Source organism: Carassius carassius, chromosome 38, assembly GCF_963082965.1.
Source record: "Carassius carassius chromosome 38, fCarCar2.1, whole genome shotgun sequence".
NCBI lineage: Eukaryota > Metazoa > Chordata > Actinopteri > Cypriniformes > Cyprinidae > Carassius > Carassius carassius.
The window spans coordinates 17,585,041-17,610,778 of record NC_081792.1 but is presented as its reverse complement, the minus strand read 5'-3'; the positions used below and the strand labels follow the sequence as shown (position 1 = coordinate 17,610,778).

The following is a 25,738-nucleotide window of genomic DNA, read 5'->3' as shown; positions in this document are numbered from 1 at the left end:
TATACATCTAAAAAAACTTTGCTCTGTATATTCATTTATTCATCAATGAATCCTAATTAAGCACAAGCTTTGTTTGTCTTGTATGCACTTTCAAAGAATATCTCGGTTACTGTATCTTTGATTTTACATTACAGAGTGTTGACAGGAACACCACAGGCTAGAAAGACTTGAAAATAAGACACGTCTTTAGTTAAGCATAACTTTTTGCATAAGAAAAGCTCCCTAAAGCTATACAAGCCCATCAATAATAGACAATGAGGAATGCATACAGTATGTAATAAGCAGTAGTGTGTACAATCCATGCAACTGTTTATGCACAATCCAAATATGAAGTTTTGAGGCAGTGAAATGCTCACATGTACCTGATCTAACCATATAACTTGTAAGAAGAGGTAAAAAAAAAACTGCTAAAAAGGACAGTCCGATTGGTATGAGGGTCATCTTACTGTTCATACAAGCTCAAGCTCACAAATCAAAGCAGTTTTTCCACTACTTAATCTTAAGGGTCGTGTCTTGCCATGCAAGAGGAACTCGGTCCATGGCCGGCTGGCAACTCTATAAACATTTAACAGCCATTTGCATCCATTCACAGCCACACTTCAGCCATGTGCGAGTCTGTCTCCCGATACCTGCCTGCCAGGACCCTTCCTTTTAAACTCAGTCGCTACTGGATGTGCCTGCCAAGAGGGATAGGTTGTGTGTTTGTGTGTCAGTTCCACTTCCACCTTACGGGCTTCACCTCTCTGAGCTCATTCAAAAGTGTGTGTGTTCTTTTAAAAGAAAAAATCTGAATGAAATGAAAACTGAAAAGCAAAGGACTTAAAAATGTGGTTACCATATAGTTACCATCAGCTGAGTGAAATTGTTCCTCCACACACTGACATCCATCAGCATTTTGGGAATTTTAATGAAAGCTTTTGCTCAGCACACAGCTGAGCATACAAGAGCTAAACCTGTACACACACCCTCGCCCAAACTGGAACAATATCTCAAGTGTGTGAAACCAAATAAGAAGTTTATGTAGAGTGTAAACAGAAATGCAGAGCAGGAATCTGGATTCAAAAGTACGATTTGCAGCCCCTGTTTAAAGTTTATCGCCACTGGTTGTAGAACAGCGATGGGCACACGGCTACAAAGAGTACCTTTTCATTTCTATTCCTCCTTCCTCCTGTTCCTTTGAAAGGTAACAAGCAGCATTTAGGCAGGGAGTAAAAAGAAGTCAATACCCTCTCGGGATCGAAGTGGATTACAAAATGTCACTTTCTCACAGTAGACCGTCACAGAAGGGTGCGCACAAACACTCTCTCACAGGGGTAGACAAAACTACACACTCACTGAGATACACAGTGGTGACTGTATTTGTACTCACACAAACACACATACTACAACTTGTTAACAGCTGGTAGACCACCATTATTATAAAAGTGTCCAATAACCATCAGTACAGCAAACACACAGTGTTTTCTAACCTTTTTTGTTTTATGTACCACCACAGCTCCGTCAATAAGGTTTGAGTATCACCACCAAACCAGATGTTTCGTGTTACACTGGATCATTTCTAATTATAATGAATGTTATTAAAGTCAATTTTAATAAAAAATTACATAAATATTTTAAATTAACTACAAATTATTCTCAATTTCATTGACCTTTAAGTCAATATTATACCGAATATCATCATTAGCATTATTATATCAAATATTTTTACCCCATGGAATTTGCTCAAGTACTCATTCTGGAAAACACTGCCCTAAAGCCAATCCAAGAAAAGAGACGGTCCAAATCACGCAACTTCCTTTACAGTGCAAGCGTGCAAGTACACATTACGTATCATCCATCCTAGAGTATCAAATTCTCACGTCTCATTCTTCTCCTTTGCTGCGTCTTCAGACAGTCTTCCAGGAAACGTTTTTAACTTTTTTTTTTTTACATTTTTAAACTTTGCCAACAAGTTGAAACATTTATGAAGATCCTGCGACCGCTGCACTGGAATGCCTGCAGCTGGCTGCTGCACATTTCTGCACAACAGAGGAGGGAAAGACACGCAGTGGAACGCTACATTTCACATCTAAAACGTCTTGAGGGACTTCTGTGTGACGGATACACCAGATTCATTCGGTGAGGTCTTTGCTGACCTTTCTTCATGTACAATCTGCCTTACAATCATTCAGCGCAGAGTCAAACCTATTCCTGTGTAATCATTATTTTCAATAACAAATTATTTGCATGCTATTCTGTGCATGCACAAGCCGATCTTCTCAGTCTTCAAAATATTAATATTCAGCAAACTTCTCACTCCATCAGTAGGCAGAAGTCAATTAACTATAACGGTTTTCTTTAACAGGAAGAAAGAGGAAGCAAAGTTCACATCATTGAAAGGAATTCCAATTAACCCTCCCACACAGCAATTCACTGTTAAAATAACTGATGAACAAACTGAAAATCCCTGGGAGTTCAAGATGCTGCTTTTCTAATTAATTACTGAATCTCCTGCATCTTTTATATAATGAAACACCATTTGTTTGTTTGACAGCACATCAATGCCTGGACAGGGCCAAATAAGTTTAACTAAAAACATAGGCCTTGTTTTGTCCTGAGTCAAATTATTCCAACAAAAATCCATATTTCTGCTGTCATTGAGGAGCAACAGAAAGAGACGTTGGACATTAGAGAAGGGAGCTGACAGCTACGGTTGTAGTGTGAGTGTGTGTGTGTCTATGTGTAGAGAGAGAGAGACTCCTCAAAGGGAAGCTAATTAATAGATAGTGTGCTCAGGCCTCTGTCACAGTTTTCCTGTCAGGTCTTGCATAAGGACAAAGAGACAAAAAAAAATACAAAAGAAAAAGGGAAAATTGGAAAAAAAATGGAGCGTGTGTACTGGATTTATTGTTCCGCAAACTAAGAACACCAGAGGCAGCACTGAATTTAACCTTAAGACTAAGGTTAGAAGAGCTAATACAATACCCCCCACAATTTGATAAGACGTTTATTACAAATTGTAAATGAAACTTAGCCTAGCTAAATACAAGAACGGAGAAAAATTATTTTCTTTTTTTGGACACTTGGCGGTACAGTAACGTCAGCAGTGGCTCTATTAAAACAGTATGTGAAATGGACTGCACTGTTCATCTGCTTTATGTCATGTACTTGCTTAAACTGCCTTGGGGTGAACTTTTAACCTCTTTGGGTTTAAGCCAGAGTCACTGAATAACCACATTTTTACATTTTCTGTGTTATGCTGTGCTGTCTGCCCATGTAAAATTTTATTTTTTTAAATATGGGTGTTTTGGGAGATTGATATAGCATTGCTAAGGTATTCAAAACAATATGGGGTTGATATGGTGTTTCATATGTTTAATAAGGGCTTAGACTCAAGGCCAAAGTTCTATGGACGCGTTAAAAGAAAAGGCATTTACTTTTTATTAGTGGGGAAAAAAGAAAGAAAATCTGTTTCAAATGCAAACTTAATGTGAAATAATCAGCTACTGTAATTTAAATCAACTTAAATTTAAAAGCATTTATTTTACTCTATTAAATGTGATCAGAATCCTTTTGAACAAAGTATGGGCAACAGTAATAAATGATAAAAACAGCAAATGCCATTTTGTTCCCAAATTCTAATTCAATGTTTTCTAAGGTTGTCGAAATGTCAGTCTTAAATGATTAACTGTGTCACCGAATGACTTAACATGCCAAGCATAACACCTCAATTATAATGTCACAGGTTTCCAGAGAGATTCACAGTAGTGTCAATCCTTCCCCTGAAAATATTCAACAAAGCAGTCAGCGAAACCCAGACGCTTATTTGCATATCTCAGACTGTGTGTAGAGTTGGACACCTCAGATAGTGGAGGCCATCGCTTTTGCATTTTCCTCCATTTTAATATAGTGTGATAGCCATCGAGAAACAGAGCACTGATTTTACAAGCCCCAATACTGAAGCGCTTCATCAGGCCAGGATCCGACTCTTGTCAAGTGAAACTGTGATAAAGTCAGTTTCTAACTACACCAATCGATGAAAGTAATTTATTTACCTCGGGTAGGCAATTTCAGTTCCGTCTTAAGATGGCTGGGGCGAGAGAAAAAGAGAGAGGAAGAGAGAGAAAGTTTGGCTTGGCAGGGCTTTGTACAACGGCGCCTCAGATTAATATTCCTCTCATGAAACTTTCTCGGACATGTGAGGCGACTCCATAAACTGTGCCGGGGTTAATGCACGGTACTAAATCTACACCAAATCTCAGACAAAGCGAAACGGGGGAGATGCAGTGCCACTATCATTCCCACCTCTTCCCCTCACCTGACACAATCCTGCAGAACCTTGGAGCGGCAGACGCTACATCAAAACCTCCACCGCACACGATACGGCTCAATCAGACGGCCTTGTTCGCTTAACCGGTGTGGTCATTAACTTGGCTGTGTAAAATAAAAGGCACATGAATTACACATAATATTCCTACTCAGGTGCTAATGTATATTCATTTTCTTTGTGCTTCAGGCATTTGTTGTGGTTGTAAACCCATCACCAGGAAAGGGTAACCCAAAGGTGAGTATCAGATCATTATAAAAACGAGTGTGCGTATGATGTGTGTCAGTGAATGAGAGAGGCTCGTATGGAGACCATGTGAATTACAGAGGGTGGCAAGTTTCAAAAGAACCATATAATCCTAGGAAGAGCATTAATTCATCACATATCGCACTCTTTCCTTTACGTCTCTCATGCGTGAAAAAATCTTTAACCAAGATGTACATTCTTGCATTTCTATTAAACACAGCTAGCCATTTAAAGAAACTACAGTACATGAAATCCCTCCCTCTTTCTCTGTTTCTCCACAGCCCTGGATGTCATTTACATGAATCGGATTGCTCTTGCCAACCTCAAGTCAGACCCCCATTTATGACGCCCTTTATTTCTGTAAAAGACTAGCAGACTTCCTGACCCCGTATCTTATTTCTCTCTGTGGAGGTTAGTGTGACGGCTAACGCATTCTGAACGGGAGAGGACATGCTGTATAAGATGGACGATAAATCCATCCTCAAGTTGGTGCTAGGACCTGTTATTAAAAGCGTGTTTAAGTTTGCATTTGACTGACAGGATGGTTCGGCGTAAAAGGGTTTCTACCACTACAGCTGCTGTGGTTTTGTGGACTTGACAAACATAAACCTTTCTTTTCACTATTGTTTTTTTCCCTTCTTTTCTGCCGCTCCAACTCCAATAACAATGCTATTTGGGGTGGCTGAAGCAGCTGCGTATTTGTCGTCCCCCACTTTCTCTTCCCCTCCCATTTCTCCATTGTATGTGATTTCAGTGTCTGGGACAACCGGTTTGATCCCCTCTGCGAGGGTATTTTGCCAGTAGCCTTATGTTTCGGAGTCCTGATAGGGATGAGCCCCACCTGGAGGAAAAAAAGGTCTAACGTTCATTACTACTGAGCTATTAGGTAACATAAAAAGTAGCTAGAAATATTCAAAGAAAGTGTGTAATCCTGGCAATAATGAGCCATTTGAGCTCATGGGAGCTGTAGTTACAATGCCATGTCATTGTTTTCAGTGTATAGTCGACACAGTGGATGGTATCTGAGAAATAGTCCCGTCCCGGCCGAGGAGATCTCGCACCGCCGGCAGCATTAATTAACTCCTCATGCCTGTCAGAAATATTAGAGAGCAACGTGTTTAGACACATCAACAAGGCCGTAAAGAGAGAAAGTTGGGCGAAAAACAGAATAACTAAGCTCTACGTGGTCCATTGGTGAACCAGCAGCCAATGAGTCAGTCGCCTTGTTAAAACAAGGAAGGGCTCGGATTTCACCTCCACTTCAAAAGCATAATGCAAAAATCAAAACCTGGTCCGTTTCCAGGAACCATATAATGGTTGAGTGAATCTGGAATATAGTTTTGCAATTAAAAGCAGCGTTTGGGGTGGGTGGGGTGATAAAGTCGCAATATTAAAATATTTTGCACACATTCACACAGTAAACCCTCACAACTAACACTTTAATCCCACCCACTTTAAAGCTGTCAATCAAAATTGCCCTCTTTTTCACCTACAGCTCCACCCTTCCTGGCGGGCGGGCCAACTTCACAGCTCTACTGTATCCAAAAACAAATCCGCCTGAAACCCGACGCCGTCTGCCACTTAAGACACAGACGACATGCGGACTCAGAAATTTTCAGGCTGCTTTGCTCATAGTTAGTGTTTCGTACATAAATCGAGCTTGGCCATGGTATCCTGAGGGGGCCCCCGTTTTAACAGTACACAGACTCGAGCCCTCAATTACACTTCTGTGAATACAATCACTGGCCACACCGTTTAACATCATTTCTCAACATTTTAATGGGATCCTGCACAAATTCAAATAAATGAGCTCTTCAGATGATGACTCCAGAGCTTCCTACTGTTTATCTACTACGGCATCCCTTTTGACCTCGGTGCCACTCACATCAGTTAGCATGGCTCAACAATAAGGATAACCTGCTGGCCCTTGGCCAGTCTGAAGGAGTTTCGGGCCAGTTAACAAAACTATGTATTACTGTTAAATAATATTGTTAATCTCATCCATCAATTTTTATGCTCTGAAATCTTAAACACTTGGTTTTCTGCAAATTCATGATCAAGCTGGCCAACATTGTTGAGTTTTTGTCAAATAAGCTTATAAATTTGTGATTTTGGAAGCATGAATAAAAATGTCCAAAAAGTACAAATTAATCAAATTTCAATTATTGCATTATACGCCATGCCATTGTTATCCACCATAATAACTTTACTTAAATTATGGCTGTATGACCTATAGTTGTATAATAAAATAATAATAATAATAATAAAATAAATAAATAAAACTTTTGGAAACAAACAAACAAAAACATTTTATAAGGAAAAAATCTTTAAAAAGAGAAAAAAAAATTAACAAGAAAATAACTGGACAATTTACAAATGCTGTACACCACTCACACTTGCATAATCACAAAAAGCTCTTAATTAATGTTTCAGAAAAAAAGACAAAAAATATTTTTGTAAAGACAAAAAAAGTTACATAAAAATATTATTATTAATAATATCATTATTATTATTAACAAATGCACTGCTTAAAAAAAAAAAAAAGATAAAAGGTCATCCATGTGTAGTGGGGCTAGTGAAAATTTTGACAGGGCTAGTAAAAATGGGATTTAAAAAATATCACGTAATGTTCAGCTCCGGTCAGACATTAAAATAAAAAATCATCTGGTGCCAAGGATGAAAGACTCCTCAGTGTGTGGTCACTTTAAGAAAACTAATGCTCAACAAAAGCAAAGCTATAATTCATACTCGCCTGCCGGACAAAGCCTGGAAAAGCTGGTGGAATGTTTGCGAGCTGCCTGAATACTCCCGGAGAAGCAGGGTTTCTTATTGACGCAACGGCTGAGAAAATAACACTGGCTTGTGTACCGAGCCCATGGTCAAATATCCTTTTATCAGAGAGTCTGCTTATACCCCAAAAGAGATGTAGGGAAAACAGATGACCAGACAGCAAGCTAAACAGAGACAGAGGAAGTGAGTGAAAGACAGATAAATGGGAGAGCGAGGGGAGACGGAGAGACCTCCTCTGCCGTGTTCTCTCCTTTTCATTTCATTTCCATCCTGTCACTCTTGTGATAAAGTGGCTACATGAGACTATTGAGAGCAAGACAAACTACAGCCCAGGTCACAGCGTGCATCAACAGTCTGCGCCCCCAATATCCCTCCATCTGCTACCGTCCTGAAGCCTGGATCTCTTTCAAGACGAGAAAAAAACTTTCCGTCTTCTATGAACGAAGGGCCATCTGGTATTTTCTGCAGAAGGTTCTTCCCTGGTACAATTTTTTAAACCAATCCAGCCAGGCGTGCGGAGGACTGTAATGGCTCTGACATGTCCCTGTGCTATGACCTCATCAGACAGTATGCAGAGCCAGGGCACAGAGCGGTGAAATTCCACCAGAAGGTTCCATTCGGCCCATTATGTCATGCGACTATCCCGACGCATGTTGGATCAGCATCATACTGGTCCTTAAGAGTGGGCACGGCTCACGCATCGCCAGCCCACTAACATGACAGGTAACGGGGTTTGTAATTGGAGCCGATTGGAACGCCATATGCCACTCATCTCCTAGTGCCAAATCTTCGCCCCCGGCCGCTCCCGCCACCCCTCTGATGCTTGGCACACTCTGGCTCCCACAGAAAAAAAAGCCCTCCACTTCATTAAGAAAGTAAACACAAGTGCTGTCTGAAGTGTCTAATTAGTCCCCTAATTACTCCCTGCTCGTTACTAATGCAAATTAGATTACGCTGCTTAACTTCATCGTGTCCACAACGCCGCTGTTAATTGAGGCCTTTTGAAATTAAATTACTCGCTAATTAGCATATCAAAACCATTAATTCTGTGCCAGAGAGAAAGAGAAAAAAACAACAACAAACGCCAAGTTTTGCTAATGAGTTTAGATAATTGAATATGTACGTTCAATATTGAGTTTTTGCCAGTCGGGCCCCGTTCAAGCAGCTACTTAGCCACTTGTGCGAGCAAGTTCACAGGGAAAGGAAGCCAGTCCTGTGCCGTTAAAGGCAGCACTCCAATGTTTTGTCAATATTTTCTTGAGTCGCAGCACGTGGGTAATCCTCGGTGAATGAAACAAATACACCTTTGACAGTCTTTGACAAATTTTTTTTTCTTTTTTAATTAAATAAATAAATATGGTATGCATGATAAATATATGTATTTGTTAAATTTGAAGACAACTGCCCTAAGGTGAAATTGTCAAATCCCTAAACATTTTATTAGCAAACAAGCAAAAGATTTGTGAAGGTTTTTTTTTTGTTTGTTTGTTTTTTTGTGATATTAAAGCGACCATTACTAAATTTTTCTTTTTTTTACAGCCTTTGAACGGTGAACGGACACATGATAGTCCATTAATTACTAAGACTTAGATGAAGCTTGTATAAATCTCAGAAAATGGCTTTAAGCAGAGAGCTGATTAAATGAGAAGACATCAATAACCTGTTTGAAAAAGTAATTATTGACAAATGCTACATAAGCTTTTCTCTTTTTCTCAAGTAGAATCAAATGTGAAGATCTCATCAGTTTCATCAAAACATTCAAACTTTTAACGCAATCATTTTCTTGTACCTTCAAAGGCAGGCGTCCATTCAGAAAGAATAAGCCTTAAGTAAAGGTTCATGCCTTTAATTCATGTAATCTACAGAGGTGAAGAAAGGCTTATGAAATCTCAAGAGTCGTTTTTGCTTTAAATGTAAACCACTACGATTAAATTTTACACTTCCGTTTTCGGCACCCCGCCCACCCCCATGCACCCTTCAACCCAATATCCATCCAATATGGATTTCTGAAAGACTCTATTCAGCGCTCTCAGGGAGTCTTATTTTAATATCATCTCCAACTTCTCATTTGAATACGGACCTACTGGAAGAGGTGTAGAAGAGAAAAGGAATTGAATAGTGAAATTGAGAGGTAGCCACAAAAAAATTAAAAATTAGAAATTAAATAACCATGATAATTAGATGTAAAGATATTATAATTTCTTTAGAAGGATGTATTGAAAATGCTGCTCTACAACATTTGGCCTAATTGCCAGAATTACCATATTAACCAGTTACCATTTGAGTAAGATGATTAAAAAATTGATTATTCGTCTGTTTCTTTTAGGAGTTTCTTAATCAAGATCTAACATCCTTGAAAAATTAATTTGAAGCCCCTCTTATCAGTTAATTAAATCTGGTTGGAAGTCATTTTTCTGTGAAGCGTGATTAGACAGCGCACTGTTCTGTACTGTTCAGGCCGCATGACGTTAGAAAACTTTTCAATGTCTCATCAAACATTCAGAAATAAGAAGAATAGAATTTCTTTGAAGGGCTGTCTCTTCTCTCACCCCCCCCCCCCCCCCCTTTTTTTAAACTACGCCTTTCTGATAAATTACACTATACCCGAAAGATCTCTCACCCTCATTAACACATTCTCATTACCAGGGAGGAATATAAGGAAAGAGGAAAGAGAAAGAGAGTTTGTGTGCTGGGGGACAGAACAAGAGAATAATACTTCTGCAGGATGGATGACTATATAGAATTATATCATCGTATAATCCAGCAGAGTTTGTGTGTGTGTGTGTGTGTGTTTTTGATGTGTTTCTGAACTGCTGTCTAAGCTGGAGGTGAACCTTTAGCCAAATTAAAGAAAGAAGAGAAGCCAAAGATACAAATGCGCTTTTCAGACAGAAATAAAAAAGTCACAATCTCTTGAGAGAACTCACAAATTTTCCCTTAGAAAGAAATCAAACCGAAATACAATAGAAAAGCACTTTGTGAATAAAAAAAAATCCTCAGACAGAAGAAGTCATATCTGACAAAGTAAAGCTTAACACATATTTCATTACAATAAAATACATTGTAATAGCAATATCTTTGGAACATCTCTGTGGACAAAGTTGTCAAGAAGATAAGACAGTGCATGTCAGAGTCGGGTGAGAAGGAGGCTTCGGCTGGAGAGGCGCGTCTCTCTGAAAGTCAGCCAACACACACGGTGCTAAAACGATTTCACCAGACAACCTTGGGATGAGCTGCTAAGGACAACACATTAATATACCGAGATAAAACAGGTGACGAGACACTAATTCTATTTTTTACTGGAATAGCCACATATATTCTCCTTCGTTTTCCCCTCCTGCTCTTGCATTATGCACATTCTTTATCTGTAAAATAGGGTGGCCAACTAATCAGAGCATTTATCAAATTCCTCACATTTCAGCGCTTATTTTGGGGGGTTTCCATAACGCGGAGTCCAGAATTTCCAAAGCTTGACTGACCACACACAAACCTGTGTCTTACTGACCACAGCGGTGAATAATAAACCTTGGCTGAGAACTACAAATATGTTTATCGAAGCGTTTGAGACCTTAACGGAAGGCAGCCAGGCAACTCTTCATCCACATCGTCTCCCTCAAGGTGTGAGTGAGACCACGAGTTTCGCTTCCTACCGGGAGCGGGTCAGTTCGTCTGATTAGGTGTTTATTGGATGATTGGGGGATGCTGATTACTCCACTGAGGGGTTCGGCTTACCGGCAGTCAATTAAGAGCCGCTCTTGCTCCTAATACAGCAACCTCATGGGGTTTTTTCTACTTCTCACAGTCTCCTTCCAAATCTGACCTGTCCAATTTTTTGAAAAGCACATACCATTCTGTTTCAAATACAATTAACCTTTTGGACAAGAAGAAGAGAAAAGTAAAGAGCACGGTTGGGCTGAACATCTCACCTCTTCAATAAAAAAAAAAGAAAAAAAAAAGCCTATTGTCGATCGATCTTGGCCTTAATTGGGCCATTTATGAACAGATTTGAACCAAAGTGAAACTAAATCCAAATTATCAAACACATTGCCTACAGGGTTTAAGCTTTATTTTGTACACGTTGTCTTCTCTGGGAATTTTTTTTTGGGGGGGGGGGGGGGGGGGGGTTGGGTTGTGAGGGACAAGCCACGGCTGTGTTTTAGAAATTAGCCATGGCAAGCTGGTGTGCAGAAAGTGATTGCTCTAAACCGCAGAGCGTTACTGGGAGGGACGGTGGAGGCTCGCACTCGCAGACGTCTCAGCCTAATAGCACCCAGGAGATGTGCTGGAAACTTCTCTCTGGCCAGCTTTTTACAAAGGCCCAGCACAAAGCCTCATAAAGGAACTGACTCATCACAGATGTCGAATTCAGCCTAACTCTCCGCTGTAATCATTTCTTCCTTCCCCTTGACTCCAAAACTGGCTGTTTTCTCTAGGAGAACTATCAGAAGTGAGACCAAAAAGTACTAATTATAAATTATTAATATATATAGAAGCAACTTATTTGTATTAAAAATATATGTTTTTCTTATCTACAGATTTCAAAAAAAATTTATTCTCTAAGTGTCCGTCTACCTGCAGGAACTGAATTCTTAACCAAACACTATACAAAAGATCACACAAGAAAAAGTCCTTCCTTACAACCTATTCAAAAAACACAGGCGTGGAAATGTCTGAATGTGATCAAATGCCACATGCAAACTCTTTAAGCAAATTTAATCAGGTTTTAATACAAGGGATAGGTTTACATCTGAGGCTTCAGCCTTTCATCAATTCACTATTTTATCTGATAAAAATGGTCGCTTGATTGAAAATAAATGAAGAAAAGATTAGGTATGCTAGCTTCAAAATTAAGCATACAATCCCAACACCTTTCTATTTAGAGCTATCTGCAACTTTTATCATGTAGATTCTTCTAATAAAATCTGGGCATGGGTCATGTCAGTAACGGTAACTCAAATTGAAAGTGAAAAATCACCATAAAATGCCATGTCATCCAAATATCACAGCACTGCGATTCCTCTCCATAAAAAAAGCGCATGTGTGTGAAGGAACATGAATTTGGCCATCATTCCTTTTTTAATTAAAGCATTCAGTTCCCTTTCAACGCAAGTTCAAGGATGCCAGGAGACTAATTAATTTGAAAAGGTAAGATGTCTGTGCACAAATGTCTTCTGACACACAGATTTAAAGACTATGGAATAAGAGAGAGGTAAGAAAGAAAGAGTTCAAGAGGTCACACCACTTCAAGTCGACCTGGTGTCATCCGGTGATCAGAGTTGAAAACAGACCATGGCTGGAGTTTGCCTTTTTTAGTACGCGGGTGGGTGCAAATATGAAAGCCTGGATAAAACCTATCACACAGCTGCAAAGAGGACATCAATGAAAAATAACTCAAAAATTAATCCTGGTTTATTTATTTATTTAGCTACAGCTAGTTTAGTTCACATAATATCACTATGTAGTCGAAGAGCCCCTATAAAGTACTACAATGTATTAAAGCTATGCTAAAGAAGTACAAGACACGCACACGTCATCTTTTTCTAAATCTACCATTTAAATTTTTTTTTTTGTTTGTTTTAATGCACACACATATTTATATACATATCTTCCTAAGTACTGGAACCTTTTAATTTAAATTTGGTTATATTCTACTGTATTGTAAAAGTAAATAAAAATAAAAAACCTAAACAGTTTATGCAATAATTATTCACTCCTCTTTGACTTAAATAATTGTAAATGAAAAGTACATTTTATAATATAAAAAAATAAATAACCTTTTCAAAATCACTTTGTTTATACTAACCAGAGTACTTTCCCTGACTTCTCCCTTTAGCGCTCCGATGAATGGAGAGTGAGGGGTTGTCTGTGTGTGTGTGTGTGTGTGTGTGTGTGTGTGGAGGGGGGTTACTACACAATTATTCTGATAACAGCTGGGGATAATATAGTGGCAGATGTCCCCTGGTCAACAATGCTCACGGACCACAGCCGAGAGCAAAAGGCAAATCTAACCAACGGTTAGCAGCACTCATCACACAATTCAAAATGGACTAAAAGCAGAAATCTTTTTTTTTTTTTTTTTTATAGCTATATATTTTCTCCTTCACCTGAGCTTAAATGCTGGCTTTTAAGAAATGAAATAAATGTAATAACATGCACTTATTAACATATCAGTACACACTTATTAACATAGTACATCTGTTTAGAATATAAAAAATATATTTGGTGAACAAAAAAAATATTAAAATAATTTGAAACCACCATCAAGATCATTGGATCATATAAACATAATATACATTTAAAAACCTATACATTAAAAACATTTTATATATATATATATATATATATATATATATATATATATATATATATATATATATATATTTCTACAGTAACTACCTAAAGATTTTTTTTCTGTGTCTTTGAGTCTGTGACCATGTATTAAAACCTAGCATTATTTGACATGTGATTGTTAGTGCTAGACAACGTGCTTTTTCCTGCAGCGAGTGTGTTGCTTCTCGCGCACCTCACCCACCACCAAGAAAAGACACTTCACCAAAAAAAGACAAGCCCTTAGACAACACAAAGAAACACATGGATTTGGGTATTTATAACATGATATCCGTTTTGAAAATGTGACTTCTTTAGAGGTGTGTAACAAAGTTGTGTAGGAACTACAGGAGGGGCAGGAGAAAAAGGGGTCTGTATATGTCAATCAAAAACAGAAGGACGAATCTGATTTTGTTTTACACACGGTTAAAAGATAATTATGTCAGAAGATGTATCCCGTTGGTCCATTTCAAATGCAAATAACTTAAGTAGGCATCCCCTTGTTACCCATTACTAATACCATAAAAGAAACCAACACTTCTCCATGCCGCTGCTACTTTACGGATTAGCGGATGAAAATGAGATGCATTTATATGGTTATTACTTATATGGTCACACATTGGGGAGGGGGATTTATCTAAGCGTACAGTGCAGCGCCAGAAACTCCCTCAGGAACGAACCAATCACACCTTCGGCAGCTGGGGGTGGATTAGAGTTTTAAACCTGGACTAAGGTTTACCACGGCCGGCAACACTGACAGGAATTCCTCCCGCCATTGCTGCAAGAAAGCCAGGAAGTGCAGGGAGGAATAAAACATCAGATGTTTTCTCCTGTCCTGTTTAGGCAGAAGTTTTCAGTAATCGTCATCGCTGTTTTGAGAGCTTAGCCTTTGGCGTCACGAGTGGAATTTTATCAGCGATAGAAGTGAGAAACAGTGCTGGGGTTCTCTGGAAAACTTTACTAAGACGCATTCAAACAAGCCGCAGCTGTCACTCAGACATCACGTCACATCTTTAGTGACAGTGCCGAAAGTTTGCTCCCATCTCTCCCAAAGAGCTTTACTGATGCGCCTGCTCTCTGCCGTTCTCTGATGGACATGATGGCTTGTCAGCGTTATGCTAGGGTTTTTAAAATATACAGCGAGTTGCTTTATAAAGACCTTTGTGGAGGGGGTGAAGGCTCGAGGGGGGAGACGGCGGACTGAGAGAAAATCCATAACACAAATACAGCTGTCAGCTGGAACGCAAAGTTAGCAGAAGCAGCTTCGGGGGCCACAGGGAGCAAGTTTATGACTTCAGGTTGCATCTTCCTTTAGATGCGTTCTAAGCTTCAACTATCAATACACAATGTTCTTCATCAAACCAACAGGTACTTCAATCAGTTTCGGTCAAAAAAGGCCAGTTGTAAATCGCTCTAGCAGTGTGAGTGACCGTGAAGTGCACTAGTTCACTTTTCAGCCGCGTCTGCAGCTCCGAACTGCCAATAATCTCTCCTGCGGTGCTCGGCTGATGGACATAAAGAAGTAATGATCAACGACTCATACTCAAGTACTGTCATTTCCATCCAGTGAACACCCTGCTTTTCCCTCTAGCACATTTCCCCAGCTCATCGGAAACGGGCCCTTCCTCTCTCCGAGCAAACGCTAGGGTCATTCTTTAAGACACTCATCACCTCATAACAGCCTGGCACTCTCCCGAAACCCGGCGTGGAGCCTCCCCACACAGGAATCCTTCTGCGCAAAAACCAAAAAACTGCAAAAAAGAATAAAAAAGAAATGTGCCACTGAGGTCAAAATAAAGAAAAACTGTGCTTAAGAGTTCAAGTGGAGATTTAAATTCACATTGGGAACAAATACACCATAAAAAGACAACGTCTAGCAGCTTCTTAAGCTGCTAGATCGTCAAAACGGCACTTCCATGCAGCAGTCTGGTCTCTCTCAAAGCTGAAACGGTTACCACCAGACCTTTTCAATATCTAACTCAACTAATCAAATCAACATTGTCATCTGGAAAACATCCATCACTTTTTTCTTTATAGTTTTTAATTTATAGATGCTGAAGTTGGTTGAAATTGCTTTTGTGTCCATTTTTTTGTGTAGTTAGCTACTTTCAAGGCTCAGCGTTTGAGGAGAAAATGACACCACTCTCCAACTAGTAAAAAATGCAGTCCTCACTGTCTAAAAACATGCTTAATTTATTATTCACATACACTGAAAAATGCTCGGCCTCGTCGTCCCACCAAATAACATCTTCAATTAAAACCACATGTTTAATCTATGACTGGTGGTTGCTGCTGGTCAACGCCAGAGCTGATGTGTTCAAAAGATGCAAACGAGTGTAAAAATTCCAGCCTGACATTTCATGTGGGGTCAGCTGAAATATGAAAGGGAGAACGTAGGCATGACATATTTCACACAAACATGTTTCCAAGAGCAGAGTATAGTTAACAAAAAAAAATAAAAAATCTGAATCAGTTAGAGATGGATATGTATTGCTCTTCAAAATGCTTTGGTTAAAAATACACTTGTGTAAAAACTAACATTATTTTTGGAACGGTAAGAGTTTAATGGTTGGAAATGCCATACGAGGGTCTAAGGGACAGTGCTTCACGAGAAGCAGAGTGCTTTGCGTTAAAACCACCTGTGATACTGAAAAGCTTAATTTTTTACCTCTAAATCACTTGACTGAGGCTCATATGAATTTGAAAAGAGCACACACACACACATACTAAATGCTTTTTGGGCATCATACACTGACATATATTTGCATTAGCAGAAAACTGGTTGTTTGAATAAAGTTTCAATCACCAAATGTTCGTAAAATATGCATCACAAAGCAACACGTCTTAATGTACACCTGGCAGCAGGTTAGTCTCAAAGTCAGCATCCAAAACAAACACATTCCAGACCTTCTCTACCCAGAAAAATACCCACAGTGGGCTGAATACAAGTCTGCCATGCAATCCACACATTCATTAAAATAACATATTCAAAAGACCTCTGAAAGTGAGGTGTATAAACATGAAGAACAGCATAAAACAATGACTTATTATCACAAAACAAGTGATACATCAATTATAACCTGAACTGTACAGTAGTCTGGTGTCTGCCGGTAGAAATACAGTGCTAAAACTATCAGCTGAGGTGTAGCTGTTGCCGCTTGCATTTGCTTGACGGCCATGCAAATAACTAAATTACCCACTTTACTGCCATTTTCATGCCCTCTCTGAATGATATGCCATATTCTTTGTAAACTTCATGAATTATCAGTTTTACTCTAAGCACAAAACATTCAATCATGCTACTCAGCTAACACACAAGCAGATCAAATTGAAATTGTATTCATCACATTATGCTCATGTTCTGCATTTCCACGTGCCACATTTCAATTAGTAGGGAATCTGTTTATCATAAGAGGCAATATATCAATGAACGGACAGTGTAGGAACAAACAACTACAGCAAAGAGACAAAAAAAAAAAAGTTTTAGTTCAACAAAAATAATTTTTCTTTACACACAAATGTATGTAGAAATAAACTAAATATTATTTAAAGGAAGCAAGCTATCATAAAATAAATTCCAAAATCCCTTTTTTTGTGTGTGTGTGTTTTTTAATGGTGTTAGTAATAATAAAGATCAAAGTAAACCATTTTGCATTCACCCTCATTGTTCAATAAAGAAATTATAATTTTGTGATTTTATATAGATTTGCATAGTGCTGTAAAGGTCAACAGTGAATTAGGCAAAGATTCACCTATACTTTTTATAAGGTTTAAATGAATTGTGTCAAAAGCTCCATTAAATCAATTCTCCACACCCTGGAGATTATGAGGAAGATGATGATTCATATGTAATTTTCTTTGACTGATTTAAATATGTATTCTTAAAAGCCAAGTACAGAACGAGTGGAAATTAACAGTGTACGTGGGTCAACTACTGAGCTGTAGTTTCCTCTGAAGATTCACTTTTTAAGCTCCGGACTTAGTCAAGTTAAAATTGTTGCAAGTTTGTTTTGTGTTAGTTTTGATGTTGCGAGTATCTGAGGGCGAAACACACGCAGAGCTGATTTGCTGAAAATAATAATAATCCATCACGGTTTCAAAAATAAAAGAAAAAGCTAACTGTTAAAAATAAAGACATTATGTTTTGCATCACTTAAGTTAGTCAACAATCTGTCTGTTAATAAGACGAAAACGGACCAATTAAAAATATATAGCCTATTTGTATATTTTTTTGTGCAAAGTTAATATTTTTTCATCTGCGTTTGAAAACTTATTTTGCATCTCTACAAACCTTACTAATGTCACTGTATCTGGCGTAAAGTCATGCATTTGAATTCATTGTTATAAATAATCATGCATGCAGTTACTCTTATTTTTATACTTATTTTATATTATGCGTTGCATTTTCAAGAATTGCCTAAGTATAACACAACGGTATAATCGACACTAAACACTATGAATAAACCTCAATACATTTCCTTTATTTATTTTCACGTTCCGTTATAATAAATTATTTTGTATAATGCTGTATCGCATAGGCTATAGGCTAAATTAAAATTTGCGAATCAGCAGTTGTGGATTAATTGCCTAAAATCAGATTATTATGTGCTGAGGGCCTGTTAAAACAATCAACTAGACGGGGAATAACTAAAAATGAAGCCAATTTACATAAAATAAACGTAATTTAATGTTCTAGTTTACGTGCATGTTTAGATGTTGTTTATTAATTTAAATTGTTTATACGGAGTTTTGTTGCCAAGGCCAAACAATATTCTACATTTCTGTAGAAAAAGCATATGGTCTTTGAAAAAAAGTACACAATAACATAGAATTATTACGAATTACTTTAAATTATCTGTAAAAAGGTATTTTCTTTCTCTCTCTCTCTCTTGTTTTGATCAGATTTCAAAGCAGGTGATATTTTAAAACAAAGTTGCACATGTTCACTAAACTTGTTTTCAATCTTTTACAAGATCGAGGTTTGGTTTTATCTAAAAACCTTCCACATTGTTAATTACGTATTTTATATAAAAAAAAATCAACCGATATGCCTATATAATTCAAAATCAGTTATTATTCAATCGTAGCGAATAATAACACGCTTTCATCTCGGGTTTAAAAGTATCGGGTAAAAAAGTTGCAATGTCTAATCTATTGTGATAGCATACTAAAAACTTTAGTTTGCAAAACATCTACGAAAATACACTTACTCTAATATTTCTTTCTATTGATCTGAAGAAGTGTGTGATAACGCGTCCGTAAATTCAAACCTGGGATATATTTTATATTAATATAAAAAAACGCTTAACCTCGCGAGGAGCAAATAAGAAGAAGAAGGGAAGAAAAAGGAAGTAAAAAGTGGATATGAACCTGTTCGGATATTGTGAAGAACTCTACTTTCACTCTACGGCTGGACCATGTGGATGTGTCCCTCCAGCTCTCGTGAATGTCCCAGTGATTCCAGAAACCTTCAGAAGAGCAACGCAAAAGAAAAAAAAGGAAAAAATCCTGTTCTATGAGTGTCGCCTTCAGACCATTACTTTCAACGACAACTGCCTTTATTAGTCTTCCTTTCCTTTTTTGACTGGCTTCCTCTCTCAGACTGGTCACTCAGTAGGGTGATAAGTGGAAACAATAATCGTGCACTAGCTCAAAGGCTGCATGGTCACAGCGCTCCTCAAAGTTCATGAAGAACAAGCACGCGGCTCTTTACGTCTCCTCGTCGCTTCAGGTCTTCTCTATTTCTTTCAGTTAGTCACACGGTGAGTTTTCCTAAAGTCCCAATAATACTTCTCGCTGGAGTTTTTGGCATCTCGTCTGTTCCTCGCTCATTCGCAGAGAAATCAGTGTTGAATTACTCCGCTTGTCTCTTGTGTTGGCGATGTGTTAGAGGACAGTTTAGTCTACCGTAATGCCTCTAGAACGGGCGCGCGCATATCTTCTGCGCTGCAGCCGCTTAAGTAGCACAATACAAACCTCACGCGCTCCATGCGCTGATCTCTTCACCTGCGCGCGCATCGCGGGTTTAGTTTGACCAGTGTGGCAGCCGACGAGCAACAGATGTTAGGCAAGGACAGACTCACCATGGGAACCGTTACCTACTCCTCAGGAAATAACAAGTCTGTATTTGCTGCTTGCCATTCAGTTATAATTTGGTTTTGTTGTCAGTATTTTTTTTTACTTTGAATTAAGTGTTCTAAATATTCTTCTTCTTATTATGATTAATGTTAGAGTTATTATTTAAAAAGTATATCATCATCAATCGATAAATAGAGATAACAGTGTATAATACAATAAGCTACATATTTTAATATAATGATATACTATATATATATATATATATATATATATATATATATATATATATATATATATATATATATATGTAGTGCTCTCATGACCATTTTAGCAGGTTGCTGATTTATGGAAATCACTCCAACTTTTGATGGATAGTCAAGGTGATGTTTTAGCAGTAACTGTCAACGTATCAAAAATATTCAAATATGATTTATTTTATGGTCAGTGGAAACTTTCTCTCAGCAAAAATCCTCTTTTACTTGAACCATCAAAAAAGGCAATAATTCACATCACCACTGGACAATAGGATACGACCCCCATTAGTCAAGACATATTCATTAGAAAAATCAATAATCCAAGATGTAGCCATGCTGGCCTAAAATGAAAGCTGCAGGCTCATAAAACAATGCTGACTTCACTTTTATGTCCTGCCATATGGACCTTGGTGTCTTGGCAGCACACACACACACACACACACACACACACACACAAAAATTACACTTTAAGATGGTATAGCTTTAGATTTAGAAAAAAAATATTTGTCCACTTTTTAAAGTTACTACTGTGTTTAATCACAACACTCTGATAATTAACTTTGCACCCACATTAAAAATAAAAATGAATACACTTTAGAACTACACTGAATATTTTGAGGAACAAAAGAATATGCTTGAAACTGTTTGGATTGTGTGTGTGCTCTTATTTTTGTGACATATCAGGACACACCTCTGTATAATGACATGGGTATGACACAGGTGTTACAAGGAGAGGGTGACTTATGAGGACATAACCCATGTCCCCATTTTCCAAAACTCTTATAAACCATACAGAATTAGTTTTTTCACAAAAACAAACGTGTGTGTGTGTGTGTGTGTGCGCATTTGCAAAGTCCCCATCAGATTACCACGATTCAACACACACACAAACACAGATTTACAAAACTTGTTTTGCCTCACACACATGGTCAAGCACGACAAAGACTGTGGTCCAGAAGATACCCTGTGCCCATGGTAAGACGGACAAAAGGAGATTGGGTCTGCTCACCGTCACGGGGTTAAGATTAAACACTCTTGTGGTTTGACAATCACAGGCTAATGAGGCAGTCATGAAAGGATTAAAAAAGAAGACATAGGATGACTGACTCTCTAACTAACCTACATACAGTACAGTTCACTTCACACAAGCGCACACACACACACACACACACACACACCTGCAAGGTGTATATAAGAGAGAGATTCAGAGTTTGAACAAACCCAACAAAGATCAATTTTAACAAATTTCCCTTGGTCTTTCATTAATCATGTGGCATTGTAGGCTTATACACTGAAGAAAAAAAAAAATAAAATGTCACAAATAATTGGCAAGTAACATTGAATTAAAAATGAAAATTTGAAGTATAAAGACTGAAATAGTATTTTCTTGTAAAACATACTTTAATAATCTTTTTTTTTTTTTTAACTTTGACATTTTTTTTTTACAGTGTATATATATTTTGGTTCATATAATAATCAATAGCATGAATGCATTGAGATCTGTGTTATATATTTTACATCAAATGTCCTATGTGTTAATGTTAATGGGCAAAATGAGCACATTTAAATTGTACTTCCGTTCACACAGACTCGGTAAGCCATTTTGATTAGTATTGTTGTAGCATGCCATCATATGACCATAAGGAGGGTAAATTCTCACTCGGCTAAAGATCTGAATGTTTGTTACCTCATCAGTCCCAAAGCTGACATCAAAGCTGAGGATCAAGTCCAAATGTATCAGCATTACACACTGTGACACTCCCTAAGAACCACCCATGCATACTCACACACACACAGACAGTTGGATTTAGTTTGTATTTTCACAATTTTTACAATATAAACAGTATTAAAAAATATTGTGTTCAGTGGACTCAGTTTCCTTTCTTCTCTGCGGTATCTCCACCAGATCCTGGGCACATGGAAAACAACACATTTATTTTCTGTATGTTGTTTGTTTACTCGTTCATATGTTTGTTATTTTCGGAATGTTTCTCACTCCCGCTCGGCAATGGGATATTCGGTGCTGGTGGTGCTATCTGCGTGTGTCTGTTTGTTTGTTTACTTGTTTGTGCTGATATGTCCTTGGGGCCCATAAACAAGAACAACAATGCAGGAAAAACAACAACAACAAGCAAGGACACTGCAAGTGGTCAAGAGCCTTGCAGCCCTTCAGACATATTACAGTCGAAGACAAAGCTGAGTATCTTACTCACTGTAATCTCATAACATTCTCTTTTATGAATGAAAAAATAAAAACTCTTCAGCACTTTTATCTAGCACTTTCGATTAACATTTAAGAGCAGGCTTTGTGGTTAATCAGGGGTAATAATTATCAAAGTTGACAGGTAATTAAATTAAACATAATTGGCTACAAGAACTGGCTGTACAACATTTTTTCCCACATAATTAAAGAGAAATATGTCAGTTTTCAGAGAGAGAATGACTTAAAAAAAAAAAAAGTTTTTAGTCACATTAGAGAAATTGATGATGCTTACAAAGAGTGTTAAAACTGATCAAAAAGTATTTAGTTCAATTCAAGTTAAGCTCAATTGAAAGCATTTCTTAATCTTATTGTTTTATAAAATCGCTTAAAATAATTTTTTTTATAATTTGTTTTAAAAATTTGGGAATTATGTGAGCTGTAAATTTGTTAACATAATTGTTACAGTCCTGTTAGGGTTTTAGGCATTATGTTGTCATGGCAATGAAGGTTTAAAATAACTTTGTGTTATGATTACAATTAAAATTATTAAAATTCACACTAAAGTGTTTACATGCATATTGTCTTCTGGCTGTAGTAAAAGAGTGAGCATTTTAATGTTGACAGATTAGCTCTATTCACTTGCTGTAACCAGATTTCACTTTTTTTAAAGAAAAGGAAAAAAGTTTAAATAAATTTTAATGGTATCAACATTATGCCATAAGTGCTGTTGTTTGAATTCATGTATTGAACCTGAAGTCTAAGCTAACTAAGCTAAAGTTAGGGTCACTTGAGAAATGTGTCAGTGGCCTAAATTGTATTTCAGCAGGCAGTGGAATAGACAGAGACACTATGCACACACACACACACACACACAGGCCACAGAAGAAATAGGCTGTTGCCTGAGGATGTAAAGCAGAAAGTTTAGTGTGTGTGTCTACATTTATGTGAAACTGTATTTCTGTAGTATTAAGATAAATAAATAAATAAATAAATATATATATATATATATATATATATATATATATATATATTAACTTAATATATATATTAACTTAATATATATATTAACTTAATATATATATTAACTGTCAAGAGGGAGTAATGTAGCAAATAAAAAAATAATGATAATAAAATAAAATAAAATTTTTACTGTTTACAAACATGCACCAAGGTCCTTCATGGCTAAATAAATTTAAAGAGCACCGATTACCCTTGAGACTTGAGATTTGGAAAAGGGAGGACAAAATTCAAAAGAGCAGTTTAGCAGTATGAAAACTGTACCTCCAAATAAGACACTATGATGACAGCTGCAAGCTACTGTTTATGCCACAAGACAGTGGCAGTGTATGCAATACAAACTGCACCATTTGATTGGTGAGGAAGATCATAGACACACCAGCATGTTTTCATTAAATCGTCATAAACGTGTTTACAGGCACAGCTGGCTTCGGTTAGAGGGTGTTAAATAACGCAGTGTGGTATTGTTTACTCCTCCACTGCCGTGTTCTGTCTCTTTTTCTCTCCCAGGTCTTTCCCCTCACACTCGTCTTTTTGTCAACACTGTATCCATTCTCACATAAACCACATGGCCGAGCTGTCTTCGGGGAGTGGTAACTGATCCTAACGGCCTATGTCATGCGAGGAACTTCATCTTGAATAAAGCTGTCAAAAAAAAACAAAAAAAAAAAACAGATCAGTCGGAAAGGAAAAAAGGGATCAGGATGAGGGCAGCTTTAAACGAGCTGTTTTAAGGTGCCGCGTTTTTCATACAGAAAAAAAAGCGTTCAAATCTAGCCTGAGGCCACTTAGGAGGAGCTGACCAACTCTGCCCGGCTCTGCGCAGCTGTAGCCCAGCCACAGAGGTTCTGTGAGCAGGCTGAAGTGTCACCTGGATCTCCTGAGAATAGTGAGGGGGTGATGGGAGAAGCAGAGGGCTGCAGGATTGTGGGTGGGGGAAAGGAGTTTGCTAAGTTGTCATTCACTGGAGGTGGGGCCTGTGGCGGCACATATGAGGAGAGCTGCCAATTGTACAAAAGGAGGCAGCAAAAGGTTTCTTGTTGAGGCGGTGTCTACTATCTTCCTCCTGTGCGATCTTGTATCAAAGCAAACAAATAACACACTGTCTACCTCCCACCTTTTCTTTTTTTTTGGGATCCGGCATTCACTAAAATGACACTCCATATCTCACCAACTGACATTATCAATCTGCAGTGTGTCCAAATCTTCCGGCCAAACCTGCAGTTCCCAGAGGAAACCCAGCGGCATTGTCCTTTGTTTGTGAAGAGATCCCACAGGAATCAGCCCTGACTTTTTCACTGTGCGAGCCGAGGAGAGCTGTCATGCAGGATGCTGGGTTAGGATCGGTACTGTCAGCCCGCTCAGATTCATGCCTTTTTCAGGAGCTGTTAGACAGCGCAGGCTGTGGCATTTCCACTCTCAATGTTGGATTTGATTTCAATATAAAATACATCAGAGTTCTGCCTCCCTGCTCCGGTGTGAAAGACACATCTGGATCTGATATGAGAGACCACAAGGGGAGCATTTATTGTTGGCTTTTACTTATAGATAGTGTTGACATATTCTTTATTTATCATTTTCTACAAAAGGGGAGAAAAGAATCTTGTCGTTTCCAAATCTTTGACTGTTTCCACTGCACTGACTAAATTAAAGATTTAATCACTTTCTCTAGGCTACATTAATAATGAGCCAAAACTAATAATAAATAACTACATCATCATCATCATCATCATCATCATCATCATCATCATCGAACAACAAAAATAAAATGTTCACACCATTTATATTTCAATAATAAAAATATATTTTTTAACTTTAATCAAACAAATAATTCTATATGATAATACAAACAAACAACAAATAAACATGGTATAAAATCAGATTCATAGATATATAATACATCATTTTATATAATATATAATTATATAATAAAAACATATTTTCACCTTTCACTCCATACTATGCAAAATCAAATAATCCAACATACAAAGAAAGAATAAATGAATATTAAAATCACATAAATAAAAATTAATTATTAAATATATAATTATTTATAAAACAAAATTATATAAGACATATATTTTTAACTTTAACTCCATTACTAGACCAAATGTAATAATCCAAAATTACAAACAAAGTAAGTAAATATAATATAAAATCATGTGAATAAAATGTAATATAATCTATAATCTCTCAAAAAATAATATATGATTATATAAAAATATATATTTCTATAATAAAACATATATTTTCAACTTTCACTCTTTTACTACTAGGCCAAATCTAATAATACAAAATTACAAACAAACAAATAATAAATATAATTAAAAAATAAATACAAAATATATAAAAAGTTACAAAATCCTAATTATAATTATCATGTACAGTAGGTTACTATACATTTGGAGTGACTTTTTTTCTGTTAAATTACATTAATAAGACTAACTGTTTTGACTATTTTCTGTAGTAAATGGTGTAATCCAGTTTTTATCATAATGATTAATGAGTGTTTCCTTT

General features: G+C 37.3%; 1 protein-coding gene across 2 annotated transcripts in view; it reads right to left on the bottom strand.

The window, feature by feature from the left end:
• Positions 1–19,581, bottom strand: part of LOC132119450 (forkhead box protein P4-like) — a 119,143-nt gene extending 99,562 nt beyond the window's left edge. For both annotated transcript variants that reach the window (XM_059529418.1, XM_059529419.1), the window contains exon 1: positions 19,040–19,581. The gene's annotated coding sequence lies outside the window, so the exon portion shown is untranslated. The remainder of the gene's footprint in view (positions 1–19,039) is intronic.
• Positions 19,582–25,738: the final 6,157 nt, after the last annotated feature.